Here is a 16331-nt window from a genome sequence, read left to right as displayed (position 1 = left end):
TTATATCCTATAAACAGTAAATTCACTGCAGGAAGTGAGTCTAAAAAATATAGGAAGTATTAGGTAAAATTTCTCTTAAAAAATATTGACCACAATGTTTTTTATAGTAATAAAAATTAGAAACAACCTAAATATCTACAACAGAAAATATGTCTAGTAAAGTTATTGTAAAGCCAAAAGTGGAAATCTTTTATAGGCATTTAAAATGAAGCTTTTGGAAATGGGCACCAGTTAGAATAAATATAGAACTAACACATGCTGTGAAGTTTCCTTCATTCCATATGTCTTCTCTCAGGAGTTTGATTTGGACACAGCCCCATTCTAAATTCAAGGATGCACTACTCAGCCCCATCCTTCATCTGTTCTCATTGTCCTGACCCATAGCTTCTTCATGGCCTTCTTCACCTCAGCATTTCTCAGGGAATAGATGACAGGGTTGAGGAGGGGAGTGACCATCGTGTAGAACATGGCCACTATCTTGTCTACAGTCAGAGTGGCAGAAGGCCTCAGATAGATGAAGACGATGGGCCCAAAGAACAAGACAACCACAGTGATATGGGACCCACAGGTGGAGAGGGCCTTGAGCCTCCCTTCACAGCTTTGGTTCCTCAAATGGAGCAAGATGACCACATAGGAGACTAGGAGGACCACAAAACTGATCACAGACAGGGTGCCCCCATTGGCAACGACCAGCAGACCAATGAAGAAGGTATCAGAGCAAGCAAGTTTGAGCAGTGGAAGCACATCACAGAAATAGTGATTGATCACATTGGGGCCACAAAAGGGCAAGTGGAAGATGAGAAGGATTTGGGCAAAGGAATGTACAAAGCCCCCCAACCATGTGATTCCCACCAGAATAGCACACACCTGCTGGGTCATGATGGTGGTGTAGTTGAGGGGCTTGCAGATGGCTACATAGCAGTCATAGGCCATCATGGTGAGCAGGAACATCTCGGTACCACCAAAGAAGTGAATGAAGAAAAGCTATGTCAGGCAGCCCCACAGAGATATAGATTTCTGATCAGTCAGCAAATCAGAGATGAGTTTGGGGGCTGTAGTAGAGCAGTAGCATATCTCCACAAAGGACAGGTAGCCGAGGAAAAAGTACATGGGAGAACCAGGACTTCTGCTGGTCATCACAGTGAGCACAATGAGGAAATTCCCCACCACAATTGCCATGTACAAGAGCAGAAATATCACAAAGCACACTCTCTGCATCTCCTGATTGTGAGAAAGTCTGAGAAAAATGAATTCAGTGACATTATGTGAGTTAGCCATTAAGTCACCACCAGCAGACAGTAAGTTGGGTGGGGTGATCTGAAAGGATACAAAACAAGACTCTTCATTGACAAGAGTGGGTGACATATGTAATAAACCCACGCATATCTGTGAAGTTTGTAAGCTGGATATCAAAAGAAGAGTAGGATTTATGTATAGAAAAGAAGAATGTTCTAAAAAGGCAGAAAAGGAAGTGCAAAACTATGAATAATCATTGTGTGTGGCTAGAGAAAAGGGTATAAAAGCAAAAGAAAAACCTGGAGATATAGTCTGGGACAGTCATGGAATTTGGAGTTTATCCTGCAGTCAGTGGGAAATCACCAGGAATCTTAGTCAACTTGGAAGTAAAATCAATAATGGAAACAGAGCCAGGAAGGAAAGCCTATGTGATTAGTGCCTCATTTGGTTTCTAAAAGAACCATGTGGGGCAGCCAGAATGGAGTTACTATCTCCATTTTTAGATGCATTGCTGTTACTGCTGCATGGTTTTCATTGATTTTTCCTGCAGATTTCTTTCAACCCCCTTCCCTCTCTTCCTTCCTGGCCTTGGTTTTCAGAAAGCATTCACATAACCTCTCCACAACCCATCAGAATCATCAGAAGAGATGCCCCATCTGCACCCCCATTGACTCTCATCATCCTCTTCTTCTTCACCTCCAAATCCTTCTATCCTTGGTGAATGGTTTACCTTGTTCCTTCCCAAGGGTCTAGCTTATTCCCTGCTAAGTTTGTCTCCTTAATGATGCCTTCATTTCCTCCAATCAAGCCTCCCAGTGCCGACAAAGCTCTGAATCAGCCCATGTGAGGGTCCACTAATGCTCTGCAAGTCCTTCTCCATAGCCCAGCCCTCCAGACACTCAGAGTATCACAGTAACTGCTCAGGGAATGATGTGAAGGCTTCCCCATCATGCTGGACTCTTTCAAGGTGGCTGAGGTCTGTGTGTGTCAACACAACCCCTCAACAGTGAGACCTGGGGGACCTGAACCAGAGGTCAGGTGACTTCTTCTCACACCACAAAGCTCCTTCCTTCAGCTTTTAGTACAAGGCCAGGTGCTTCAGGACTATGAGCCAGAAGGAAATCACTGATGGAGTTTAAATCACAGAGCAAAGAGCGGGGTCAGAGAGCAGCCTTACCTCCTTAGATCAGCAGGGAAATTTTACCAAGAGGCTGTTCATGGAAGAAAGCACTGCTAGGAGCCTGGACTCTTGTTCCCATCCAGTGTTATTCATGTAGTATCACTGTGATATCTAGAAAGTTATTTTACTCCTCAGAAACACAAAATCCTCACTGTGACATAGAGATAATAACACCTACCTCACAGGTAGATGTCCTATATGTACTCCCAGCCCCATTCCAGGATAAATTATGTCTCATCCTCTGTGCTGTGTTGGATATTTTCAGATAAGATCATCAAACTCATCAATTGTTAAGCCCTGACAACCAGTGGCCCGTCTTTTCTCAGGGTATTTTGAAATCACAGCACTTACCACACTAAATTATCATTGTCTTTTGCGATCATCTACTCCACTGAACAGTGAGCTTCCTGAGGGCAAGGATTATATCTTGCTTACTATTCTCTCTCCAGTGCCCCCTGAGGAGGCTGCTAAGAAATAACATCAAATAAATGTGGTTAAAAGGAATGAATTAATTACAGGTGATATATTTCTTCCCTAACCGTCTCAGCAGAATCCTAGGTACACTGTAGCTGTTCCATAAACATTGAAGGAACCCAGTTCCCCATGACCGAATCCATGTCTTCTCCATCCCTGAATCCCAGTGCCTCCACTGAGCTTACCTCAGGGTGGGTGTACAGTCAATGACCTGACCATTGGGAGAGCACTTTGTAAGATGCCCTGGGCTTCCTGCAACACTCCTTTGCTTGCAAGGTGGATCCATCATATTCATATGTGAAATAAATGCATGGCCACAAAACAAACTCTCCCCAGTGTTTCTGTGGCTGTGCTAGTATCACCACAGTTACCTTTTCTATTCTGACCCAGAGATAGAAATAAAATGCTGAGGATAGCTCCTGGCTCACCCAGGTTTCTCATTTAGCCAGTTGAGAAGCATCACAGGTAAGATGCCAACCAGTGCTCCTACCTAGCTGGATTCACAAAGCTCTGGATCAGCAACCCCTGCAAGCCATAGGCTCAGGTATGCTGAGACTAAACCACATGGGTCTCAATTCCACCTGAGTTAAAACAACAGTAAAGGAGACCTACCTCTCTTCTACCGCCTAGGTGTTCCACACAGGTGTAAGAACCCTGGCAGCTTAGCCTTGATTTCACCTGCTCAAGAGATACCAGGGGACAGGCATGATTATCAGGCGAGAGAGGGTGATACCCAGTGAGTTGTACCCCTTTCCCTTTTCTAACCAGAGAGACTTCCTCATGGGAAGCAGGGCCTGGTTACTAAAAACTCAAACTTCCTTTTGGAAACAACTTCAGAAATCAACATTAAATGTGAAAAAATTAAATTCACCTGTTTTCTTAGGTACTTACAATGGATGGGTATCTAGGATGTTCAGAGTTTGATTAGATATAGCTCCTGCTTACCATGAGTTCAGTCATGTGGATTTATATGAAATGGCACTATTCACAAGGCAGGTTTCAATCTTGAAGCAATAGGGACCACAAGAGTCAGGATATGCAAATTACATGCTTTGGTGCAGGCAGGGATATAACTCAGAAGTTCTAAACCAGGGGGAATTTTGCCCCCAGCGGACATTTGACAATGTCTGGAGATGTTTTTGGTTGTCACAACCTGGGGAGGAGGGAGCGCTACTGGCATCTAAGTAGGCAGAGGTCAGGGATGTTGCAAAACATCCTGCAAAGCACAGGACAGTCTCCCACAACAAAGAATCATCTGATCTAGATGTCAGGAAAGCAGCTGCTGAGATGCACTGGTATAGATGAATCAGTGCTGTGTTGATAATCACTGGAACTGGGTTTTGGGTCATTACACTTCTCTGACCACAGGTGTATATGTTTTAAATTTTCCATAATAAAAGGTTTTTCAAGAGCCATAAGCATTCTTTGTAAAATGCAATGTACTCTACAGCAGTGCATTTCACAAATACCACTGATTTAGCCTTAATTAAGACTAGAGTTGAAGTGAGATGCCACAGGTTTACTAAACATTAATAAGAAAATTACGATGAGACATTTTAAGATAAATATGGTTTTGGTACAATTGCTCTTGAAAGTGCAAATATTGATTTAAACATTTTCCTTTGTATAGAAAAAAGCACAGGAATGAAATTTTGCAAATATTTCTATTGTAACATGTCACCATGTAGTCCAGTTTCTGTGAAACCATTTCAGACAAAATCTTTTCTATATAGAAGATTTTGTCTAATAAATCAAATGAAGATAGATTTTTAAATTTGATATAGTTAGTATTTGTTGTAGGAAACTACAACTGTTCAAGTATTATGGTATAAAATTGCATTTGTTCACCTATTGTTAAAGATTCAAATTGTCCTAAGAAGTTGATTGTGTTTCCCAACTTTGTGACAATTAACCTATTGACTATACCCTCATTTCTCTAGTTCTAGCAATAATTTTAGAATTAGAAAGGCATCCATACACATTCTTTGTGAAGTTATTTTGCATGTAAAATAAACATATGACTATCAATTTAGTCTTTTAAAAATATTAATGTACAAGAATTCTCATAGCAGCTTTTATTCATGATAGATAAAGATGGGAATCAAACTAAATGACCATCAACAAGAGAAGGGGTAAAAAAACCATTGTGGTATATTCATACAGTAGAATGCTACTTGGCAAATAAAAGGAACAAACTTGTACAACCTGAAACATGGATGAATCTTAAAAACATTATATTGAACAAAAAAAGGCAGACACAAATGGTACATGTTCCATAACTCCATTTATATAAGTTCAAGAGCAGGTTCAACTAATTGATGATGTTAGAAATAAGATGAATGATTGCCTGCAGGGAGAGAGAATTGCCTGCAAGGGGTCATGAGAGAAGTTTCTAGGTGATTGAAATATTCTACATCTTGGTTGGGCTGTTGGCTATACAAAAGCATACATTTGTCAAAATTCATAGGAGAATACAATGAAGGTCTGTGTATTTATTTCAGTGAGTGTAAATTTTACCTAAATTACAAAACAACACCTAGTTGGGTTGGGAGACCATAAAGAAGTGAGTACCTTACCTAAAATTGCTCAGAATTCCTAAAAAGTACCAGGATAGGTGCTTTATTTACTGATGCAAAAGTTCCTGGTGTCCCCTAACATTTGTTTTCTCCTTCTTACTTTAATCTTGAATAAAAACTACATTACCCAGCATCCCTTACAACTTCGAAGGAAAGGACATGCAGCTTTTGCCTACTTCCTACTTCCTGATACTGACCTTGTTCTGGCCAATAAGAATATGAATAAAAGGAATTTTCATGGGAATTTCAGGGAAATATTTCCCAACTAACAATAATTTCCTACCCTTCCCTCATGTGGGGATATGTTGCCTGGAGATGCTGTGTCCATCTTGAAGCCATGAGTGGAGAGTCAGAGAAATGAAGAGGCAGCAACCCAATGGGCTGGCACCAGAGTGTAAACAAAACAACCCTTGAAACACTGGCCTCCAAACTTCTTATTGAAGTTGTAAGACTCACAACTTCATTCCTTCTTGCAGCAGCTCAGTATTCCATTGTATGTATATACCACAATTCATCCTTGTATTCATCAGTGAGTGTACCCTTAGGCCACCTCTATCCATTACAAATGGTGAACATTGCCACCATAAACAGCAGTGTGCAAATGTCAGTTCCGTGTCCCTGCTTTCATTTCTTCCAAGAATATACCTAAAAATGGGATTGAAAGATCATATAGCAACCCTATACTTGGTGTCCCGTGGAACTACCACACTGCCCTCCAGAGGTGCTGCACCATTTTACTCCCCTACTAACAGTGAGTAGGAACATCCCTCTCTCCATATTTTCTCCAGCGTTTGTATCTTTCTGTTTATTTTTTAAACAGTTTTATTCACACACCATACAGTCTGTCTTAAGTAAACAATAAATGGTTCTTTGTATAATCACAGAGCTATGCATTCATCACCACTATTTTTATGAGGATATTTCCATTTCTTCCCCAATGAAACAAGAAGAGAAAAAAAAAATGAAGTATAAAACATAAAAAAATAAAAAATAAAATAAAATAAAAAGAAGAAGGATCATTTTCCATCCTTTCTCTTTCAACCTAGTTGTGTCTTTGGGTCTAAGGTGAGTCCCTTTTAAACAACATATAGTTGGATTATGATTTTTTTTTTAATCCATTCTGCCTACTTGTGTCTTTTGATTGGGGATTTTAATCCATTAACATTCAGTGTTGTTACTGTAAAGGCAGTACTTAGTTCAGCCAGTTTGCCCTTTGGTTTTTATATGCCATACATCTTTTTTGTCTCTCTTTTCCTTTATTGCAGCCTTCTTTTCTGTATAGTTGATCTATTGTGATGTATCTGTCTGATTCCTTTTCATGTCTGTTTATGAATATACTTTTAAATACAGTCTTGTGGTTACCCTGGAATTTGTGTTACACAACCTACATCTAAAACCTACTAATTTTGGAAAGATCCAACTTAGCTTCAATTGCTAATATATGTTCTCTTCTCCAATATCCCTCCTTTCCCCCACTTTATCTTGTTTTTGTACCACATTACCTCTTTGAATTTTGCATGTCCATTATCAGGAAATAGGACTTTTCCTTGTTGAACTGTATTCTGACTCATATGAATAAAAGAAAAGAGTTATATTTTGAGGATACGGTACTAATGGGTTTTGCATTTACCCTTTTAGTTACCTTTCATGAAGATCTCCCTTCTTCACTCTACTCCAAGCCACTCTGCTGTCTTTACCTTTCAACCTGAAGAACTCCCTTTAGTAATTCTTGTAGGGCAGCTCTTTGGAAATGAACTCTCTCAGTTTCTGTTTGTCTGTGAATATTTTAAAGTCTCCCTCATTTTTGAAGGACAGTTTTGTTGGATAAAGAATTTTTGACTAGCAGCTTTTCCCTTTCAGTACCTTCAATATATCATACCACTGCCTTCTTGCCTCCATGGTTTCTGATGAGAAATCAGAATTTAGTCTTATTCACAATCCCTTTTATTTGATGAATCAGTTTTCTGTTGCCGCTTTCAGGATTCACCCTTTATCTTTGGCATTTGACCATCTGATTAGTAGTAGTGTTTCAGAGTAGGTCTGTTAGGGTTTATTCCGTTTGGAGTATGTTGTGCTTCTTGGACATGTATATTTGTCTTTCGTAAGTCTTCTTTCTGTCCCTTTCCCTTTCTCTTCTCCTTTTGGGACACCCATGATGTGTATATTTGTATACTTCATGCTGTCACTCAAGTCCCTGAGACACATTTCATTTTCTTCTATTCTTTCCTCCATCTGTTCTTCTGACTGTATGATTTCAATTGTCTTGTCTTTTAGTTTGCTGAGTCTTTATTCCACCTGTTCAAATCTACTGTTGTATGTCTCTAGTGTATTTTAAGTCTCCATTATTGTGTCTTTCCTACCCATAATTTCTATGCTTCTTTTTAAACTTTTGAATTCTTCTTTATGTTCACATATTGTCTTCTTAATATGCTGTAGCTCTATATCCACCATTAGTTTATTTCTGTCCCTATTTTTGTTCATCTCCTTGAATTAATTTAGGAGATTTGTTTGAATTTCTTTGATATTTTCCCAGATTTTGTCACCTCTGAAGTTTTAATTTGTTCTTTGTGTGTCATATCTTTCTGTATCTTAGTATGGCTTATAATTTTTTGTTGATGTCTGGGAATCTGTTTATTTTGATGCGTTTTCTCTGAAGTTCAGTTTCTCCCTCTTGCCTAGGGTTTTATTGTTGATTGGTTTTGTGTTAAGGCTCTTCTTTGATGCTTGATCCACCTTATTCTGGACCTTTATATTAGCCTCTGTTTAACTGTTCAGATTTTCTTACCACTTCTGCATGTGATTCTTGCCCTGGATATGCAGAATCATTTTTAAGATTGCCCATTTTGCATGCACATTTTTCACCTTCAGAAAAAAGCCTCCTTTCCTCTGTTCTTTTTCCAGCAATCTTAATCTGTTCTGTTTGTTTTTGTGCAAAATTTTCTCTTCATCTACTATGATTTGTTTAAATTCTCTGTCTCTCACTCAGTTTCCCCTTTTCATTCCACTTTTTAGTTCTGGGACCTGTCCTGTCCAAAAGCAGTTCAGTTTTCCCCACCCCCTTTTGTTCTGTGAGGCTTTTCTTCCTCTGGTTTCTTCCCTGTTAGGGTACCCCATCAAAGGGAGCCAATGGGATCAGTCCATAAATGTCCATTTACATTTAGGTGGTACAGCAAACAGACACTGAATAGAGTGTGTGCACCTTTTGCCAATAGTTGTGCCATGGTCTCTTTGTTTCCTGGGGGCACTTTTGTATGCTGCACGCCTTAGCCACTTGTTTTCCCTCCTGGGTCTCTGTGGACTTGGGTCCCTGTGCTAAGATGTGTGTGGGGTTCATGGTCTACATCCATAGCAGGTGGGGCCCAGGCCATGTTCCCTCTGTGCAACTCCCAAGCTGCATGGGATGAAGTGAGGGGGAGGGGCCCAGATTGGAGGTTCAGGATGTGAATATCCTTCCTGATTGTGGTGTTTGTATTTCTTTTTCTTCAATTCAGCATTTGTGTTGCCCTTCTCCAGTCTGTATCATACTCCAGAGAGCCAAGCAAGTAGGATTTGTCCTTTCATTGTTTGATTCTGATGGGGAGATTTTTCCAGAAGATGTCTTACCTAGCCATGTTGATGATGCCATTGATGTCACTCATTTTGATTTTTTTAAATTAGTGCTCCTTCTCCTGTATAGTTTGACATAAAGAACTACACATGAACCTGACTAAAACCGTACTACATAATTTAAAACACCATCAGGCATTGTCTTAGATAAACATTTAACACAGGTTATTCTGTATATACATCCTAACAATCCTGACGGTGTATGTTATTATCCTCATTTAACAGATAAGAACGGTCAGAGTATAGGCTGTTAACTGAAGTGTCTAAAGTTACAGAACTGCTAAGTAGTGGAGTCAGATTTGGAATCAGGTTTTCCTGATGCAGTATATTTATGCTGTTTCTTTCAAATCTAAATATTTTTTGAAGAACACTTTTAGTCAATGAAGTATATCTTCATTAGTTCCTCAGTGCCATTGGTTTATTCCAATGGGTTCCTTTCCTGATGGTTATGAAAGCTGTCCTGTGTGGCATTTCACCAAGAGCTTTTGTATTTATTGTTCAGTGTGTAACTGATGTTATAAGGTGCTGGTTCTCTGAGAAATCATCAACTATTAGAGTTGATATTTTTAATATTAAGTCTTCAATTACCAGAATATATCATAGGTGGGAAAAAACTCAGTGACATGACCTCTTATTGGAGAAATCCTATGAGATTTGTAACCTATGTTCCTATCTTGAATTTGCACACTATATTCCCCAAATCTGGAGTTTGAAATGGTGATGTTTCTGGGAGTCACAAATTCCTCTGTTTCTTCTCCTTTCTGGGACAGATTGTCTTTTATTTTTTAGTGGAGTGCTTCCTGAGCCTTTAGGAACAATCACTTTTTTTTAAATGACTTTTTTTTATGTGAATATTATAGATATTTTAGAGTATTTGGAAATGACCACCAACAAAAAAGAATGCTAGACACACTTAGAACTTGACTCTCAGAGATATATGCTAACAATGTTTGTGACTATATTACTTGTATTTAAATATATCTTCACTTTTGGATTTTAGCATTTTTATTTCCATGGTCTCATTTTTGTCATAACACTTTTTGGGGAAGTATAGATGGGACAGCTATAAACCAAACCCATGGGTAATGTTGAATAAATTTGTAGGCTTCTCTCAGACTCAATATTCCAAATTTAAAATGGAAGCAATTATTTTGTACCAGTTAGCAGTCATTATGATTCAACCAACAGAAAATCCAATTCCACTTATTTAAAAAAGTTTAGGAGTTTGTTTTCTCATATAACTGAATAATCCAGAAACTAGGCTTCGGGTGAGACTTGATCTCAAGTGGCTCAGGTGATACTACTAAGACTCAGTTTCTGCCTTCTTGACACTCTGCCCTTTGTTTGGTTCACAGCTTTTCTTGACCTCCCACAGTGGCCTTCCAGAAATTTATGGCTCCCCTTTGTCATAGAGCAACTGCCCCAGTTCTAGACCTCACAGCAACCAAAGCAAAAATTTCTGTCTTTTCTGGTATCTTCTGCCCAAGATAGAGGAAACTTCTTTCCTGTAAACCCCTCCAATGTCTCTGGGTCTCCCTAATGGGGTTACTTTCCTACCCCTTGAACCAATATTGTGTCCAATGGGGTGGACAGATAGATCTGCTTAAGCCAGTAAATACTAATCCCTAGGTGTTCAACATCATCCATTGTAAGGATGGGTGGTGTCATTTCTTTGAAGCAAAATCTTTGTAGTTTGACAGGAATAGGGGAAATGGATGCTGGAGTGGCACCAAAAACATTTAGAGGCCTTTGAGTCATCAGAATCTAAATGATCTTGAAGTACAGAAAGTTAGAGTGAGAAGGGACATGGAAGATAATCTAATTCAATTGTGTCTATTTTATGGCTGTGGAACTGCAAACTGTGGAGGAGAAGGGAATTGCCTAATGTCCCCCAGCTGGAAGCCCTGCCCCCAGGTCACTCCTGTCTTTTCTTCTCCTTTCAGTCTCCTACTCCCGTTATGACTCAGAATATTGGGGTAAAACCTAATGTCATTTCTTTAGCTTCCCTCTCAGGGCATAACTACTGGATGTTTGTAAATTCTCAAAAGTCTCTAACTGAATTAATTGGAGCACATTTTGAAACTTTTCTTCACTCGTGACTTCTTGGCAAACCTTCATGCTAGAGACAAAAGATTCCACAGGGAATTTGGTCCCCTGATCACAGCGCATGGCTCAATTTATTTTAAATAGCTCAAGCATCCCAGCATGAAAACACAATCTTGATCTCATAGTGAGTGAGTGAGTGGGATTTCTAAACTAAAAAGAAAGATCTAAAAATCACTCATTAGCTGCTTCACATAGGCTTTTTCTGTTTCTAAAGTTTATTGGCTCTGGGACTTATTTTATGAATATTTCCCCTTATAATTCATCAACACCACCATTTCTTGTTCATTTTCTAAACATCACAGGACCCATGGAATTTTGTTGTGCAGAAGAAAAGCTTACACTGCTAATTGGCAATAACAACCATAAATTAGGATTACTAGAAAGGAAGCTCTGGAAAATGGAAACAACTCTTGTTTGTGTTTCCATGCATTTGAGCATCACCCATTAAGTAGCTATGTAAATTTGAGAAGTCACTTTAAACTCTCTGGTCCTTAATTGCTTTTTCTATAAACTGAGTTCTGTGTATTAATGATCTCCAAATTTCTTTTCAGCTCTGTAGTCTCTTGGACTTGACCTGGTGGTTTAGCTGAGAAAAAGTGGCTTAGCTCCCTGGGGACCTTCAGGATCAACTCCTTCTTCTAAGGCTGAATGATTCCCAACAAGATTTGCTTATCTAAAGGTAAGTAATGTGATACCCAGAACGATATTCCAGGTTGACAGAAGGTAAGAGGCTCCAAATTGCTGTGTGATCTAGGGGATGTAGCCTACTTCTCCTGCGCCTCAGCTCCTGCCTCTGTAAAATGAGAGTATTGGACTCACATTCTAGATTCCATGCCTTACCATTTGGGGTCTCAAGTGAGTGGTGAGAAGAAGACTTATGTGATGTTAATTGAGCTTGTAGTAGTGGGTATGCCTGGCTATCTATTATATTATGATGTTGCTCTTGTCTGATTTCTCTTATTGGGGCTTTATGGTAAAGGATAAAATTATACCTAGTTAGGGTCCAGTCCATTGTTTACCCACCTTCTACATCCTCAGTCAGCCATCTTTAACCCATGATTTTAGGGTGAGGGTGTTACTTGGGGGAAATTCTAAAGGGAAATTGAGGTAATTTGTTAACTATCTCTTTGGCAAGGGGAAAAGAAAAACAGAGAAAAACTAGGATATTTGAGAGACTAATAGCTACAATTTATTGAGCCCTTCCTATTCTCCATGAAATCCTAGAAACTTTGCATATTTTACCTACATCTAATTCATGTAACAATGATGTCAAGTATCAATTGTTGCCCCATCAAAAAATAAGAAAATCTGTTCCCAAGGTATGTGACTGTATGGGTTGTAGAGCTAAGTGTTGGATGCTGACTGAAATTCTCACCCTCTTAATCATGACTCTGAACTCATCTCTGACAGGGTAAAAGGGAGCATGAGCAGGTGTCTTTGTTTTATTTTTCCTTCTTTCAAAGTTCATGCACTTGTAACTGTTCCCTTCACTATGAGCAGGTCAGCTGTCCTTCTGGAATTCATTACCTCCCACCTTTCTTTATGATCCACATTATCATTTGTTAAAATTGTCTTAAATTTTCTGATTGGGTTTTTAAAAAATACATCATGTTCTTTATGGTACCCTTCTCAGGATAACCCACGTGTGTGTGTGTGTGTGTGTGTGTGTGTGTGTGTGTGTGCGCGCGCAAGAGATCTGTCATTAAATGAGAATTGGGCAATTCATGTCCAAGTAACACTGGATGGACACAGAGATAAAAAGTCTGCTGTGGGACATAATTATTCCAAGGAACCATGCTTCTAGGCATATGGAAAATAATCTATGAAGCAGAAATATACCTCAATTTCAAAGTGTGGCTTTGACCCAGTATGCTAAAATGTCCATTTCTAACTAATAATAACATACATCATAAGTGAGGTCAACACATACTGAAACAAAAATGTACAGATAGTTTTAAAGAATCTAGTTTTTTTCTTACCAATCTACTGGTTAATCAATTTATCACCAACCAAGAGTCTATAAATATTTTGAACGCAACTGTGACATTAGTACATAGGCTGTTGTAGTTTGAGGGGTAACAAACAGACTCTGTTCATGAAGACAAACAGTTGACATCAAACCATGGTGAACAATAAAATTAGAAATAGAGTGTGATAACTTGTGTGGTTCCCAGAGTAGGCAGTAGATGAATTTTGTCATTTCTCCTTTTTATTATTCAGTTCAGTTTACTTTCATGTGTCTAGTTCATATAGAGATAAATAAGGCAGGCATAGGAAACAGATACAGAAACAGTAATTTCAATAAAATAGGCTAAGTACTCAGTTAAAAGACATAAAGGGCATGGAGTACATGTTGGCTGGCAGTGGAGTGATGCAATAGTGACTGACCTGAACAATGAAGAATAAAACATCAGTAGAAAGCCCAAGTGTGCACATGAATGGAAGGAACAGCATCAGTAAAGACATGGAGGTGTGAGAGCAAGTTGGGAGAATAAGACAAAGTTCAGAATGGATGGAGTGTAGTTTTAGGGGGAGTGATGGCAAGGGAAGCTGGAAAGATAAACAAGGTTTTATAGACATGCTAATGTTATTGAAGTTAATCTTGTAGGCAATGGAAATGCATGGCTTGATCAGATTTGCATTTTAGAAGTAAATAATAAACATACTTTATATTTATTAAGGGCTCATGATGAGCTGAACACTGTGTGCCTTATGGCATTGAACAGAATGATCACTTCATTTAATTTCCAGAGTTGAGTACACAGCTAGATGGATGAGAATTGAAGCCACCAGGGAAGGCTTCATAAACAATGGACATTACTCAGTGGGTAGGATTTGGAGAGGGCACAGAGGTGATGGGCTCATCAGGTAATGTGAAAAATAAGAGGGATGCTCTTTTACTGGGAATCAGCTTGTATTGATGAGACTGCAAGGAGATCTCAGTGGAATTGTGGTTATGTTGTTGCTAGGTGGACATTGATGTTGGTTTGAAAGGGGCTGGGCAAGATTTGTGAAGGGTCTTAAAGGTCAGGTAGAGGACTTTAGGCCTGATTGCCAGGCAACAGAAGACAGAGGTGATTTCTGGGTGATTCAAGCAGAGAGGAGAGTGCGGGAGAATTTGTAAATTCAGTTGCAGAATAAACTGGGGGGTGAAGGCTGGCACACCAAGAGACAGATGGAGCATGTGAGATGCTGCAGTAATCCTCACAGGAACTTATTGTCCTGCCTGAGGGTGAGGTTGCAGGAAGACATAGGAAAGGACTGGTAAAATTGGAAGAGTGGATTGTGTTGATATGGAAGGCAGAGGAAAGAACTGGTAAAATAGACAAGAAGAGCTGATTGTATTAATATGGGAGGCAGAGGAGAGGCATGTGCTGGAGGTGACTCTAAGGATTCAAGCCTTGGGGGCTGGGAGATTGATGGTGCAGTTGTAAGACCTTGGTGTGACAGAGGTTCCTCAGGTCACACCTGCCAGAACATAATGACAGGGTCAATAGATCAGTCTCACCAACTGCAGCTGTAACCCCGGTCCAAATCCCTGCCTTAAGGTGGAGGAGGAGAGGAGAATTCTGAGTATCACACTTTCTTCTGTACCTTTGTCTCTGTGGACCAAAGATGGGGGGATCCAATCATTCACATAATCTTGGGGTATCATGGAACACTCTTGCTATTTATGGGGAAGAAACATTAAATTAATTTCAATGAGTTTTAGTTTGGCCATGTGACTTGATACCATTCTCTAAGGCTAGAAATGGCTTTTCCCTTTCTCCTCTGGCTGAGGTGTGGTGAGTTCCCCTCCTCCTCCTTTACATATTCTTGGGTTTGAGCCTTGGCTCAACCACTCACAGACTGTGTTTCTTTGGCAATTATTTAACCTCTCTGAGCCTCAGTTTCCCCAACTATCAATTATCTCCCTCAAAGTGGAAGAATTAAAGGAGGGAATGGCATAAAGTGCTTACCACAGCCCAGCACACAGTAGACGCTGAAAAAAGGGCAGGAGCACCTGAGATTGTCTGGTTGTTGGGATGACTATGAAAATGTTGATCACGTAATCACAAACTTTAATTTCCTTTTGGTCACTAGACCATTTCCCAGCCTTCTTAGGTTGTTTTTGATGCCTCCCTTGTTTACCTTCCTCTGAACCAATAAGTGAGCCCCATCTTGATTCCTTTCTCTCCTGCAGCTGCTCTTCTTTATTGACCTTCTAATCCTTTGTGATCCCTGTTCTCTGGTTTCTGGCCAGGATTCTTACTGAGTGTTCTGTTGGTGGATTTTCATCTCATATATAGCTTCACATTTTCACTATGAGAAAAATTTGGTGAGAGGATATAATCTGTTTTCAGGATGGAATCACAAGTGGGAGAAGGAAATAAAAGGCTTAAAATACATACTTTAAAATAAGTTTAAAAGCACAGAAAATCTTTAGGTCTTTTTTTCACTCATTTCACCAGTGTCATCTTTAATCATCTGAAGTTGTGCACTTTGTGAGGATAAGTACCTCACATTCTTCTTTCATATGTCCTGAATCACCTAGTAACATGGTATGGACCTAAAAAGTCATTTGGTTTAAGGAACCAAATTAAAATAAATCCTCAACTCCTGTTGCCAAAAGTGTTTGCCAATCTCCAGGAAACTGTGACACAAGAACATGCAAACCTGTGAATATCTTTGTGTCATATTAAAACCATTTTTGATAGTGAGCTATAATCTGAACAACTTCCAGATGCCTGTTCCTCACTTGGGTGTCAAAATTTTTCTCAATTTATTTATAAAAATTCATCAAACTGTGAGACTGGGTGAAACTATAGGGCCTGAGAGAATTCTGAGACTTATGTGGTTCAAGTAAGGAAAATACCCAAGCAACTCTTTAGAAAGGCAGCAATGTCAATGAGAATGATATTCCTGAGAAATAAATGGAGGAAATAAGGGATTCAGGAGCAGATCACTTGGGAAATTCTTAATACAAAAGCATGATGAGAAAACATTGAGAATGGGAGAAATGTTAACAACTAATAGAGATGTTTATTAGTACAGAAAATGGTGAGTGATTTGGTCAGTGTGGTGTACTTGAAATAACATACAAGCTTGAATAAAATGATCTAGTTCTAGTTCTACGTCCACTCCTTACAGGTAGACTTGGTTAATTCACAACC

General features: G+C 39.3%; 1 pseudogene; it reads right to left on the bottom strand.

Moving 5' to 3' along the window:
- Positions 1-342: 342 nt before the first annotated feature.
- On the bottom strand, positions 343-1278 carry LOC119511326 (annotated as a pseudogene).
- Between the last annotated feature and the right edge of the window lie 15053 nt (positions 1279-16331).

This window comes from Choloepus didactylus, chromosome 16 (assembly GCF_015220235.1).
Source record: "Choloepus didactylus isolate mChoDid1 chromosome 16, mChoDid1.pri, whole genome shotgun sequence".
NCBI lineage: Eukaryota > Metazoa > Chordata > Mammalia > Pilosa > Megalonychidae > Choloepus > Choloepus didactylus.
Note: the sequence above shows the minus strand (reverse complement) of the source record. Positions and strands in the feature narration are given on the sequence as shown.